This window comes from Pyrus communis, chromosome 8 (assembly GCF_963583255.1).
Source record: "Pyrus communis chromosome 8, drPyrComm1.1, whole genome shotgun sequence".
Lineage (NCBI taxonomy): Eukaryota > Viridiplantae > Streptophyta > Magnoliopsida > Rosales > Rosaceae > Pyrus > Pyrus communis.
This window is the reverse complement of record NC_084810.1, coordinates 4117922-4133534: the sequence shown is the minus strand read 5'-3', so window position 1 is coordinate 4133534 and position 15613 is coordinate 4117922. Positions and strand designations below refer to the sequence as shown.

General features: G+C 36.8%; 1 pseudogene; it reads right to left on the bottom strand.

The window, feature by feature from the left end:
• Nucleotides 1-9169: 9169 nt before the first annotated feature.
• On the bottom strand, nucleotides 9170-11267 carry LOC137742328 (transcription factor TCP4-like; annotated as a pseudogene).
• Nucleotides 11268-15613: the final 4346 nt, after the last annotated feature.

Genomic DNA, 15613 nt, shown 5'->3' with positions numbered 1-15613 from the left:
TATTTTCAGTTATGTGTGAATTTTTTAACCTTATTTTTGTACACTTCATCGAAATTGCACCATATTAACCATTTGATATTCTGCAAGTATACGAGACTCTGCGTTTTGTATTGTTCGACTGTTTAGTGTATTTTTATTGATTTTTATCTAGAGTTCTAGGTTTCGATCCGGAATCATTTGGTTCCTCTTTCGATCCCGTTTTGTATATTTTGGTATGTGTTCTCACAATTTCCTAGCACTTGTAATGTGGTTTATGTGATAGAGCAAGTGATTTATGTGGTTGATTTGTGAAGGAAATTCAGCAGTTTTCTGAATTGTATCTGGTATATATGAAGTGGTCTGTACTGTGGCATATTAGCAGCATCTTGATTAATACGAATGAGTACAGGGAGAGATTCGGGTTTATGAAGATGGTTAATCACCGGAAAGAAAGATTGAACATGGAAGCAACGTAAATTACTTTTACTGGTATTAAAGTTTTTCATTGGGAAATTGATTGGCTCATCAGCTTTTGCTCAAGAATTGCTTCTCAAATTTTGTGTCTGTTACTATTCTAATCTGCATTGATACCCTATTTTAAGGCAGGTACAATCTGGTGTCCAAAAATCAAATGCCGGTCCTGGTAAGCTGCCGCTCAGATTTAAGCTTCATTTCCGACATCTAAGGTAAATCATTATAATGTGTACAATATTTTCGCGCTTCGGTTGTATATTATAACTAGCTTTCATGCACACGCGAATATTATAACTAGCTTTCATGCATGCGCTCATGCGCGTGCAGAAGACATTTTTTTAATCATGGCATGCTACGCACGACTTACACATTTTAAATGTATTTATATGCGTAAATTGACAAAAGAAAAGTCAGATATTTGAAGTAAATAAATAAATTTAGATTATACTAGAAGAAACCCCTCATAAACCAATTAAAGCAGCTGAATTCACATAATAAAATCGGTTTCTATAGAATTTAGATTAAGAATAGAGAAAATAATATTTAATATATAATTGATTGAATTACATTATTGCTAGCCCATTGTGAGGCTAAGCACACTCCATCCCCCTTAGTTGTAGATAATATCGTTTATTAGAAAGAAAAAAAATCATTTGACAATTAATTTAATCATATTAATATCCACGAGTGAAAGATCTTTTTTATAAAGAAAATAATATTTAATAAACAATTGATTGAATCACATTATTGCTAGCCCATTGTGAGGCTAAGCCCACCCCATTTCCCTTAGTGTAGATAATATCGTTTGTTAAAAAAAAAAAAAACAATAATTTGACAAGTTATTTAATCACATTATTATCTGCGTCTGAAATACCTTTTTTATAACCGGCATTACATGTCTCTTAAGATGTTTTAAACACAACATTCATGATTTTTCTTATTTTTTATTATATTTTTCTTTCCTCTTCACGTGGACACCATCAACTTTCGCTCATCCTTCTATTTTTTTATTCTTTTCTCTCTTCCCACTTATATTTATATTATATTTTATAATGACCAAATTACCCATGCATTATTTGATATATTATATTGGGCTCCTTTTGGATTTTTTTGATTGAGGGGCAATTTTGTCCTATGGATTTTTGTTGAAGCCGTGACCCCAAAGTGGGGCTCTGGCTTTCTATATAAAAGATTTTCGTGTGAGTATGTGCTTCGGTATGATTAGTCATTTGTATTTTTTTTTTTTAACTCTTTGTTCTTGTAGTATCATTCATTTATGATGCAGAAAATCAAATCGTATGCAAGAAAGAAATTATTTCATCCAAGGGGAGCAGTGAGCTAGATATCAATATTTGACTGAAGGTGAAATGGTTTAGGGTACAAGCAACAACTGCACTGAGTATTTACATTTAGGGGAATAGAATAAGATCAAATTTGATCTCGCCATGATCAAGGGATCCACACACATTAAGCTTAAGAAACTTGAGGTAACGTTGAAGAATGTAACAATATCACAACAGAAAATTGACAAAATAAAATACAAATATAATGAAGTGTTCAACTACTAATTGCACCGAGTCTTTTCGTTTTTTGCTTTTCTGTATGAGCAACGAGGGCCATTTCGTAGCATCCCAAAGATTAATACGCGTTGTGTGGAGGTTAACCTAATTTTCATCTACTTGCCACCGGCATCTTTTCTTTACCTTCCTTTGCAGGTACTTTGTTTTGCCCTTTTGGTACTCATAACAGAATTTAGTCCTGTTTAACTTCTGCGTCCGCGGTTGTTAGCTACAGTTTTCAATCTGTTTTAAACATTCTTTACCACATTTCCCATGCCATTTCATGTGAACTTTTCATCAATAAGAACTGCGACCAACGACGGAGTCTATTTTGTCCATTCTTTCCAAAGTGAATCAATTTCTTCTAAGTGAAACCAGATTAACCCAGTTTTGCTGTTGTGAAACGCATTACTGCCCATGTCTGTCGTAGGTGAAGCAGCAAAATGCATGCACCATAAACTTTTGTTTGCGTGAACTTTTATAGTCCTTGTTAGGCCTGAAATTGAAGCAAAGGCTAGCTAGTTGTCCATGTCAGGTCACATGGACTTAGGTATTAATGAGCTAAGCCCACCAAAACCAAATTGGACTGGTTATTCTATCTCATGCAGTGCGTCGCAACAGAAAGCTTCTACTCAGTTTGAACGATTCAACGATTCTGCAGCCTTGGGGTTTTGAATTAAGTATTTTTGTAATATATATATATATATATATATATATATATATTTCTTTTGTTATCTGTTATGTTTTTAAAGAGTTTGGTTTCATCTGAAACTCTCTTTGTAAACTCTATATAATGGAAGTATAGAGAAGGCTAAAATTATCTAGCCTAATTACATTCAAACTGAATACCTTACCGGTACCATCCATCTCTGCGTACAAAGACATCCCTCTTCACCCCGTGGCTCTTTCTGCTGACGTTTGAGTCTCAATGTCGCCAACTTTCTCACTATTAAATTGAATCGTAACAACTATCCATTGTGGAGGGCTCAATTCATCCCTCTGCTTCGTAGTAGGGGTCTTCTGCCATTTGTTGATGGTTCATCTTATTGTCCTCCTCCATTTATCACAAATGATGAAGGAAACTCCATTTATCACTAATGATGAAGGAAACTTGGCTGATGAAGTCAATCCTAGATTCATTAACTCACCACGATGTTGAAGCACACAATTACGCGATGAAGCATATCGTTCCTGGGGGGTCTTAGCAGCAACAAAAACTTTTAATAACAGACAGCACATTGGGAGTGAGAGAACTGATCAGCCACGACAACGTCGACAAGACTACTTGGTCTTGTTGAATCCATGCGTCAAATTAGGAGTCAAATTTCCTTCATCGTCAGTGATAAAGGCATGAGGACACTGAGATGAACCATCAACAAATGGCAGAAGACCCCTACTAACGAGGGGAGGGATGAATTGAGACTTCTGCAATGGATAGTTGCTACGATCCAACTTAATAGTAAGAAGTTGGCGACATTGGGACCATAAACAGCAGCGAAAAGAGTCATGGGGTAAAGAGGGATGTCGTTAGAGTTAGCCCTCTATAAATTTTCATTATATAGAGTTGACAAAGGGAGTTCCAAATAAAACCAAACTCTTCAAAAACACAACAAATTACAAAAGGGACAAACACAAAGAATACTCATGAATGCAGAGAATCAAATGTTGTTGGTTCTTGGTGTGGAGTGATAAGCTAAGCTGGCCAACCAAATTCAAATGGTTCTTCTATCTCATCCAATCCGTTGCAACAGAAAGCTTCTAATCAGTTTGAATGCATGGTGAGTTCAGATATTTTTCTTCTTCTGGAAAACGGATCTTAATCCAATTGTACAATCTGATGAGATTATCTGGCATTGAATGCATGGCAGCATGACTGGTGAGTTCCAGGTGAAGGGCAACTGTTGAAGTTACGGTTTCACGACGAGTCTTGTGGGTTTATCTTTATTCCATCAAACAAATCATGTTAGAATAGGGTTTCTTTTTTCATTGTGTGCTGCTTTTGTACATTTGTGGTTGGTGCGACCTAATGAGCTTTGTTTGTGGATTCCTATGCTTTATATTATATTGTTCGTTTTATTGCATAAATATATTACTTGTTATTTTTAATGCCCATCCATGCAGTTAAAGATCTTGAGTGTGTCCTCCTGCCTTTATCGCTGATGATGAAGGAAATTTGACTGATGAAGTCGATCCATGCTTCAACAAGACTAATTGGTCTTACTGAATCCATGCTTCAAAGCTGGATTGACTTCATCATCAGTCAAATTTCCTTCATCATCAATTACGAAGGCAGAAGGATACTGAGATGAACCATCAACAAAAGGCAAAAGACCCCGGCTACGAAGGAGAGGGATGAATTGAGTCTTCCGCAATGGATAGTTGTTATGATCCAACTTAATAGTGAGAATTGAGAAAGTTGGCGACATTGGGACTAGAGACAACAACGAAAAGAGCAATATGGCGTGGAGAGGGATGTCGTTAGACGCAGAGGGATGATACTACTAAGGGACTCAATTCAATGTAACGTGGCTAGATAATTTTATAGAGTAGAAAGTATAAAACCAAACTCTTTAAAAACACAAGTAGTAACAAAAGAGATCAATACATACATTACATAATTCAAATCCTTAGGCTGCATGATTGTTGAACCATTGAAACTGAGTAGAAGATTTTTGTTGCAACGCATTGAATGAGATAGAAGAACCATATGAACTTGGTTTTGCGGGCTTAGCTTATCAACTCAAACTCTCTTTGTAAACTCTTAATAATGGAAGTATATAGAAGGCTAAAATTATATAACGTAATGACATTCAAATTGAGTCCCTTATAGTTATGAAGTTTTATCTTAAAAGGCATCAATGCTATTAGCAATAGATCATGTATTTTTTACTTGTAGATTATTGAAGTACATTTCGATGTGAGATTATATCACCTTAATAGTGTCCGTGTAGGCTTATTCTTTTGTTCACCATGGATCAAGAATTTTGGTGGTCAATTATCATTGAGGTAATCTAATGGCAATCCATATAGTCGGAGTGGGAGCGTCTTAGCAGCACTCAAGAAACAATTGATATTTGCTTCCACTGGAATAAGTTTGCTAAAGGATGACTTTGAGGTAATCTAAACAATTGTTAGAATAAATGTAAAAATATAGAGAATAAGTTGAATGATAACTTTGAGATATGACTTAAATAGTTTCCTTAAAGTGTTATTTACCCCCACTCGAATGAGTTTGCTAAAGAATTCTTGACAAATCATTTCTAGAATACAACAAAGTATGAAATATTCGATTATCGCCCATAATCATTTCATTTAGCAATACTCCGTCTTTATTTTGTCAAAGTAAGTCACGGCACCAAATCTCACCGACGATGGTTGATGCAATCAAAACTCAAATAAGAGCTTTGTCGGACAACCTGGACTCCAACTTTGGCTTGTATAGCTCAGGGATACTTCTGCAACAAATGTAAGGAAAAAATAAATGAATTGTCTGGTCCTTTGGCAATTCGAGTAATCATTGCACCTCCAGCGGTCCATTTCCAAGGAATGGCGATAACAAAGGCCAACAGATTCATGTGTGTTTCAGATATTTTTTTTTTCCTGGGAAATGGATCTTAATCCAAGTGTACGATCTGATAAGATCATCTGGCATTGAATGCATGCCAGCATAACTGGTGAGCTCCAGGTGGACGACTCAGAGAACACTACTGTTGAAGTTATGGTTTCACGACGAGTCTTGTGAGTTTATGCTTATTCCAAACTCTGTATCAAGCAATTTTCAAATAGGAAGCGAAGAGTTATTTCTTGTTTTGTTAATCAACAATTGTTGTTCACGAGATTAAAACTACTCTATCTCTTTAAGTTATAAAGTGAAACTTTGTGTGCCGTTAAACCAAATTATCTTGAATAATTGAAGAGTTAATTCAATGATAATCACACTGCTTTTCTTCCTCGCACACGTATGTTTAACTATGTCCTTGTTTTTGTGTAAATAATTTAATTTTATTGCCAGAAATAAGGAGAAGTGAGTAACCAAAAAAAAAATGTTTTCATTTCCTTCTGTTTCTAGTTATTAGATTGAAAAATTAAAAGAATAACCAACAAACAAAATTGAGAGGAGTGTAAAAGATAAAAATAGTAGTGCTGAAATCACTCCCATTAAACAAATCATGGTTAGAATAGGGTTCATTTTTCATTGTGTGCTGCTTTTGTACGCATGTCGTTGGTGCGACCTAACGAGCTTTGCATGCTGGATTCTTATAATTAATATTATATTGCATAAAATATATTACTTGTTATTTTTAATGCCCATCCGTGCAATTCAAGATCTTGTGTGTGTCCTTAACCTATAATCTCAACTGCTCAACTCAATGATTTAAATTCTTTTATCTCCAATCATTTCTTTTATGTTTTTTCAATTCTGTTATAATTAATGAATAAGAAATTGTGACGAAATCTGCGGAGAGTTTTTAGTATGGTGAAACACGGTTCGGTATATAAAATATAATAATACAATTGATTAGAAATTTACAAAAATATTTAACTTATTATATTATTATATTTGGTATAACAAACCGTATTCTCAAGAGAAGTTTCTTTGAAATGTGGGGCGGAATATGGGCTGAAAGCTGTAGAGCAGAAAACCAGCATGCAGGGAAAAGATAAATAAGCTTTCACCTTACATGCGTGAGTGAACATATAGTATATTAGTTTCACCACAGCTTAATTAATATATTTTTTTAGTAATAACTAATATAATTCGATTCACATTATTCATTCATTACCCAAATGCTTTGTTAGGTCATCTAAATTCAGACATGAGATAAGGAGACGAGTTCACTATGACTGTGGCGTACTCAATCATAATACAACGCCATATGAAAAGATACGTGATTTTGTATTAGTAGTCCAAAACGCTATGATATGGTGGAATAGTTTTCCTGTTTTGCTATATCTTACCGTAGAAATGATCCTAAAACCCAACAATACATTCTTAACTTAAAATCTTTCCAATCCGACTTTAAAAAGTAAAAATTGTGCAAACGTGCATATTTATCTAGCAACTCCATCTTGAACATGAATATTGCCAAAGAGTGCTAAAAGTAGTAGTTTGTCGAGAGGATTTCCTTTCGAAGTGGGATTGCATGTGAGCACAATTGTAATGCAACTCAAATCCTAAACGTCCTATGAATAATAACAAAAAGCTAAACCGATATTAACTCGAGAGAAATTATTTTTGAGAATCAAAGTGCGATTGCATGTGAGCACCATTGCAATGCGATTCAAACCCCAACCGCCATATGAAGAGTAACGAAGGGCACTAAAAGCGATTGTAACTCGAGAAATTCTTTTCGAGAATCGAAGTGGGATTGCATGCGAGCACAATTCCATCGCGACCTAAATCCCACCCATTTAATGAATAGTTACAGTGAGCACTAAAAGCGATGGTAACTCGAGAGGAATTCCTTTTGAGAATCGAAGTGGGATTGACTGCCAACGCAATTTCAAAGCGACTCAAACCCAACCGTCTTATCTTCTAGGTGTCCGTTGAACTTGCACAAAAAATAAAAATAAAAAAATCGAAAACTCCATATTTGCACATGCACTTTCTATTGCAGTGTCACGGTCTCAATAGAAGCTACCTAATAGATGTTTTATCTTGAAGGGAAAAAAAATTAAAAAAAAAATACCAAATAAAAAATGGATTTCCAGCTAGGGGCCTTAAAAGATTTTTATTAGGGCACTGAGATTTACAGGGGTTAGAGAGGGGAGGGGACCATTCTGGACAGATTGGCAAGTACCAGATTTTTTGGTGGTATCCATCTGTGTTTTCATTCTCTCCATAATTGAGAGTGTTTGTGATCATCCCAATCCCCACCCCTTCATGGCTCCCTCCTCCTCCACCTCCTCCTCCTCCTCCTCCTCCAGATGTACTCCATTTAGCCCCACTTGGTCTTTTACCCTAATCATTTTAGTTCACATAGATGATGACCCATAGATTCCTTCCAAAACATGGACGCACCCTTGTGTCAAAACTCAAATGTAACTTTGGAGGGTGACTTGCCTACACCGGTTACAGGAGAGTGCAACTGTGATAGTATCTCAAGCTAATAACAAAGTATTATATGGCAAAGTTAAAATTCACAACATTGCGTTATTGATTCAAGATACTACCGCAAGTCATATTTAGTGTAGGTAAATCGTTGCAGTAGTTTTATGGACTAGGGTGATTATCACATCAGTTGGGTCCAATGTGGAACCGGGAGACATCAAAATACAAGGGGTCGCATACTTTTAAGAAAGATGTCCCTACAGATGATGCGGTCAGATACCCTAGCCAGTTGAACCAAACTAAGCTAGTTGAACCAAAAATTCTACCAGTTGAGGTAAAAAAGGGATTCAATGTGGGTAAAAAGGTTGACAATGATTCTTGTTGCAGTCAAAGTGCCGACAGGACCATGTTCAGCTCACACTAAATTGGGTAAATGTGTTTTTCAAGATTCATCAAACTATGCTGTCACTTTCACAAGAAACAAGAGATGTTTTAGCCATTTCAAAATCCTAGTCTCCACATTCAAATTTTACTCCTTATATGCTGCAATGCCAAAGCAGAGCAATATGGAGCTAAAAGGGAAAACCCTGCTTAAGTCGGGAATTTACCAAAAAAATGGACTTAAACAACAAGCTACGAGTCTACTGCATCCCCAACAATTTCTACTGCTTATGGAACATGACTTTTGTTCCGTCTTCGGAAACCAGGAGAGGGACTTGCATGAAGCGAAACAAAAGGATTGATATACAAAAGCCAATGCATTCAGCTTTCAATTTCTTTTTGCAGGATTGAGCAAGCTGCTGAGGACTTTGAACCCTTTCACTGAAAAGTAGTAAAGAACAAAAGAATGACATAGGGAACTAGAGGCTACTCTTTCTCCTAATGAGAAGTTTACTATTTCCAAATAGATGAAGAAAAAAGGCCTTAATTCCCTTTGTGCTTCTCTCTCATTTCTGGAGTGAAAGAGGCTAAAACCTGCAAATTTCCTATATAGGGTGATATGGGGTTCTCTCAATCTTTTTCGGAACAATTCCGATTTTGGGGTTCGGGTTTGTGCTAATGTATCAAAACACACAGAACTTCCATTTAACTCTACGAATGAAAATAAAGCAAATTAGCAACATATTGCTAGTCTAGCAACAGAAACACAAACCAAATATAAAGCAAGCAAAAAGTTTGAGCTTTAAGTGCTCAACTCAAACATGTAAACAGAGCTGCTACAACAACATAACAAGCAACAAACTGATGAAATGAAAGCTAAAACGAACCGAGGGAGCGGAAAAAACCCGAAAATGCACTCAGATTTCTTCTTCCCAAGGCGTATGCCATTGAACCAAAGCGACCGAAAAATCTTCTCCCTGGCCACATCTGAATTGGGAATCAACAGGTAGCTCTTGTAATCTCCCTGTGGAAGGGAGAGATGAGATGAGAGCTTGAGCCCTGCAATGACAAAAACCAACACAACAAGCACACAATGTGTGAAAATTGATCCAAAACAAGCAAAACAGGGGATAAAAATCAGAACCAAAATTTACAAAGGTAGCACCTTTTGAAGAGAAGTTCAGTCTTTTTGTTTCGGTTCAATGGCGAGAATTGGAGGAAGCAGAGGACGGCTTGTCAGAGATGCCGTCGTGCTCCTCCTCACCGTGAATTCGTGCCGGGATGTGGAAGCCGGAGAATTCACCTCCGGAGGTGAATCCCATACTGGAAAAGGACGGTTGGTGATGAATGGATTGCGAGATTTGATGATGATGGTCGTGAGAAATGGATCGTTGGTTTTGCTGGTCCATCATCCAAGCACGGATTGACGGCGAGTTACTGGACTGAAGGGGTCCCCTCTGAAAAAAGAACTGGCTTTGGCCGAACAACGACGGCTGCTGCTGCTGCAAAGAACTAGTACTACTCTGCTGTGTTGGTAGCAGCGAGTTGAATGTAAACCCGCCTGACGACGACGATCCACCGCCGTTACCACCGCTATCTCCGTCTCCGCTGTTCCAAGCCACCATTCTCTGGAATCTGTTCATCTCTTGCTGCTGCTGGTTGTGGTGATGCTCTGCCCACGCGGCGGAGGACCCATCAAACCCGAGCGGGTTTTGGGATCCGGAGAAAAGGGATTGCTCGTTTTGATTGGTATGAGCGTGGTGCTGGTGGAGGAGAATTGGGTCTTGGAAGGATTGCAGGGAGAGGCGCAGATCTTGGCTCTGGCTGCTGGTTCTGGAGAGTAAATCAGGTGGGTAGTTCTGATGAAACTGTATCGTCGACGACGGAGCCTCGGCTGCAGCTGCGATTGCGGAAGCACCCGTTGGGAAAAAGGACTTTATGGTGTCTGCAATGGCGTCCGAGTCGAGCGACGGTGGGAGGAAAGTCAAGTTGCTATTTGGGTTCTGAACAATTTGCTGTTCCGAAACTCCACTCCCCACCATTGTTGTCCTTCGATTAGCAGACCCAATTGCGTCCACTCCTGCGAAGCAGTGGATGCCGGTCGTGGTCGGATTGTGGGTCTCCACGCCCGGAACCGACGCGGTGGTTGAATTCGAATATAGGTTCCATGAGGGAAGCTCGTCTAGCTCGTCTATGGCGGCCTTGGCCTTCTTGATTAGCCAATCGACGGCCTTGCTGGGTCGGTCGTAGCCGAGCCGGTCCTGGACGTCGTAGAATTGAATGGCGGTGTGAGCGGCGAGCCGGACGCGGCGGTCCCTCGGGCCTTTAGCCGTGCAGACCTTGCTGTGCCTGTCTTTCCGGCCCGTCGCCCGGACAATGTGGCTGCCTCGTACCACCTCCACGATGTCGGTGCTGACTACTCCTCCGCCCGAGGACGGCGGCCTTATCCCCAGGCGAGACGGCGTCGTTGCTTGGTGGTGGTGAGAATCCCCCATTTTTGATCTTGCATATTCGATGCTCTGTTCCCCCAAAGTTGAATAAGAAGAAGAAGTGAAGCTGCGTTTCTTTGGAGCTTGCTGCTGTTCTTGCAGCTGCAACTGCTGGGTTTCTCCAAAGAAATGCTGGTGCTGGTGCTGGGTTTGTAGGTCTTGCTGGAAATACGGAAAGTTGAAAGCTTGGTGGTGATTCTGCTGGGTTTGTTGCTGGGTTTCTTCTTCTCCTTGGACAAGATGGTTAAAATTGAGAATTGGGTTTTGGTGGAGATAATGGTGGTGATTCCTTTGAGGATCCAGAGTCAGACCCTTGTGATTTTCCTCTTCCAGTTTTTAATGGAACAGTACACCTGCTTCTGCTTCTGCTTCTACAACAATTACTTTTACAAATAGACTTCTTTTTGCTAGTGGTTTTTCTTTGCTGCTGGGATCTCCTGATGCTTGTGCTGCCACCTCTCCTCTGAGCCCTGAAGCTGCTTCTGCTTTTCCTGCTTCTGGCTCTCCCAAAAGCCTCTGTGATTCAACGTTTTCAGTTCCATATCACGAACACCCCCACCCCCACCACCATAATCTAAACCCAAACCAGACTGAAAGAGAAAGGCTAAACCAGCTCCCCTGCCAGCCTAACCCATCTCTCTCTCTCTCTCTCCCCTTTTGGTATTTGTGCCTCTTAATTGTACACTTCTTCAGCTTTATTATGTGGACTGACTAACTTAATTACCAGAACTGTTTATATATAGGGGTTAACACTACCCAGCAGAGCAGGCAAACCCAACAACAAGAAGACTAAATCCCAATTTCTAGAGAAAGAAAGTGAGAAATTGGGGGAATTAAAGGGAGGAGAGCTGGAAGAGGAGAGAAAAATTACACACTTTAAATTGTTTTCTCCTCCTATATGTACAGGTGGAGTTGATGATGGCAGTGGTAAGGGTGGCAGTGTTTGGTCAGAAAGAGGATTAAAGATCTCTGTGATCTCATCATTGCGTCTGCTCTCTCTCTCTCTCTGCTTTCATTGTACCATATATCTGCACCTCCTTCACAACACTTCAACTATACAAAATACACGGAAAGAAAAGGTAAAAAAGAGTAAGATTCTCCTTCTTTTTATTTTCATTCCTTTCTCTCGTCTCCTTTTATATTTTATTTTATTTTTTGTTTTATTATTTTTATTAAAAAAATATAAAATATTGATGTAATTTAACCGTAATCGTTTAAATAGGAGATTATTAAACTATTTTCTTCTAAGTTTTCTCCATTTCTTTCAATCAGTCAACTCCAAAATTTAATTCCCCCCTTCAGATTTGGATTCCATTCGAATTCAATTTGTGATGATTCTAGAGATTCTCACATCGTAACCGTTTATCGTATATTGTGCGGCTAGAAATCATTTTGAATTTTTTTATTTAAAATTAAACACAAATAGTATCTAACGATGATCGCACGATATACAATAAACAGTCATGATATTAGAATCCCTAGGCTCCTCATAAAGAAGATCCTCATCCCTTCCTTTCAGTTCCTTTTAACTCTCCATTTTTTTTTTTACAATTGGATATACCTGTATTCTCTCTTTGTAAATAACATATTTTGATCTAATAAATTTCATAATCCGACTTGTTCAAAACTTTTTAATTTTTATTTATGTATCACTTATACAAAAAATTATTTTAATTTGAGATCATTTAGTCATTCAAATATATAAACAAACTTACTATGTAAATACCAAATAATATATTCATAATGAGTCGTTCATTTGTTTGATGCGTTTTGGATGATTAAATGATCTCTAATTTGAATGATTTTTTGTAAGAATGATCTATAAATGAAGATTAATAAATTGAACGGTTTCGATCAGTGAACTTATCCAATCAAGACACGTTATTCACATATAGGAAGTATGTGCATTCTTCGCATGGTGAGATGCATTACTCTTTCCAATTTTACTTTCTTTTTGTTTTCTGCCTATCAGTACGGTCTAGTAATTTTCTTCATTAAATTGTGTATAAAATATCTAATCGTTATAGTTGACGTATTATGTGGGTTAGCACAAATATCCTCAAGGCACATAGGTTTTAAAGCATATCACACAAACATATCTTCTATGTTTGCTTTCACTATGATCCCCACAGCACCAATAGTATAATATTATGTGATAAAATTTAAACTCGTGGCATTGCATACAAAGTCTTTACCTACACTAATCTTGTACGGCTTAAGAGCTGATCTAATCAGATAAATCTCTCGAAGCTTATCTCCTGCCTCTCTCTCTCCCTCTCTCTCTCTCTCGAGGTTGTTTTAATTTTCAGGGTTTTACTTGGTGGGCATAAGTTAGAACCGTTGGTTTGAGGTCAAGGGCACTCACCGTCTGCAGGATGCTCTGGTAGATTAGATCCTTTATATGCCACCACCCACGCCTTTTGAAAGTGACACCCCCCTTCAAACTTTTTATGCTCTCTCTCTATCTCTCTCTCTCTCTCTCTCTCTCTCAGACAGAAGGGTTAAGCAAAAGCAACAGCTTATCTTTTTCTGTATTTTCCTGCATTTTCTTTCTTTTTCTTTTTTTTTTTTTTTTTTTGGTAGAAGTATTTTCTTTCTTTTGCTAAGCCTCAGTGTCCTTCTTTCAGATCACTTTTTTGTTAATTTGTATTCTGGTTTACTCATTACTTTACAATTTACATGGTGTTTTTGGGAAATGTCTTTTCTTTTCTTCTCATACTACTCTTTTTAACAAATTAATGTAATCTTGTACGGATGAAAAGATTTTAATGTATAAAATTAGCATCTTTAAGTGAAAAATAAAGATGGTATAAAAGTAGCATATGGAAAAAAAATATGTTTATATTATGCTGTAAACCCTGCAATGATTGTGGTTGTCAAAAAAGTTGAATGTCAGAGGAGGTTTTGGACTAAAATGTTTTATATGATACTTATGATGGATTAAAAAATAAGAGAAAGTTGTGCGAAACTTGGTTTGTCATTGAATTTTATTGTGTAATACTGCAATCCATTCAAAACTCGTTATATGACATGTTTTAAATATAATCTTTTTTATTATTTATATTTAAAATTCTCATAATCATTAACTAATATAAACCATGAGATCAATCTAATTGTGTTGCTCAGTTTCCCTAACCAATAAGAGATTGGGTTTAGGGTTTAGGAATCTCTATCCAATAAGAGAATAGTGCTTTGCAAAAGTATCACCATATTGTGAGAATTTACCTTTTTTCAAAGAAAAAAGTCTAGTCCTAAAAATGCATAGTTTGAGAATGCTTGTTGCTTTTTTACTTATATACGAGCGGAATGTATGACTTAAGCTCGATGAGGGTTTTCTTCCAATTTTATTGGAAGTCCTCAAAGGAACGAGTTTTTTTATTATCTACTAGTATATGGGTACACACAGAGTGTGTGAGAAAATTTTTTATTTTTGTTTTTGAAATAGGAGAGAGGAAGAGAGTGATAGAGAATGTGAGAGTGAGAAGTTTTGTTTTGTTTTGTTTTGTTTCGTTGTTTTTTTTTTTTTTTTCCATATTTCTTATTCATGTTCTATTTTAATTAGAGGATTAAAATGGTAATTTCACAGGATTTTGGTTGACAATGAGTGTTTTATTAAGAGAGCTACTAGACACATCACATTGTCTTATTTTTCCACTCACGTTATAATCTCACTCACCTTAAAAAGTTAAAAAATTAAAATGTTATTTCCCCTTCAACTATTATTCCCAAAATAACCTTTAATATATACATACATATGAACTTATAAAAAATATAACAAATAATATGTAAATGAAAACCACTAAAGTTTGCAAATTCATATGGAAACGACAGAGGTATCCAAATTTAAAATAATTTGACAACGACAAATTCAAAAATACGATGAACAAATTCAAATGACCTACACACAAATTATTCTTCTACCTTTTCAATGGAAACAGAATCTTCTACCTCTTCTGTAGAAGCGTCATCTTCTAAGTCCATTGATATTTTTTTTTTACTTTTTCTGAGTGAAAGGAGATGAAAATATGAGTTAGGGTTTTAAGGTAGAGAAGTCGTCTCCCACGCCCAACCTTTTTTTAAAAAAATTAAGCGAAATAAGATAATTAATGTCCTTATCAATCTTTTTGTAAATGAACAAATTTGTAATTAAAAAAATCATTAAAAGGTGGGTGAGAAGATAAGACATTGAGGTGGAAATAACATTACTCTTTATTAATTAGTAGAGATAAATCTATTTTCTTTATTTGCCAAAAAAAAAAAAAAAAAAAAAAACAATATATGTGTTCCTCTTTAACAAATAGAAATAAAATTGTTCTCTTCATGAGAGAATGCTTTTCTTTTTGAACAAATGAAAGTATCTACATTAAGAGGTGAGGGGTTGTGGGCTAAGTTTGACAATGAGCTTACCATAATAATGTGGTTCAAATTCACTTTTGACAAAAATTAAACCTAAAACATCTCACTTACAAATTAAAAAAAAAAATATCACTAAACCGTAACGGCTTTCTTTTCTTTTTTTAATTTAACATCACATTTGTTGTTACACAATCTTCCTAGGCATCAAGATTTTTTTATTTACCATTTTTTTTTTTTTTACCAACAGGAGGAATCCTAATCAAGAAATTGTGCTGATTAGGGAGATAAGATCCTACTAGTTTGACCAATGACCACGAACCCTA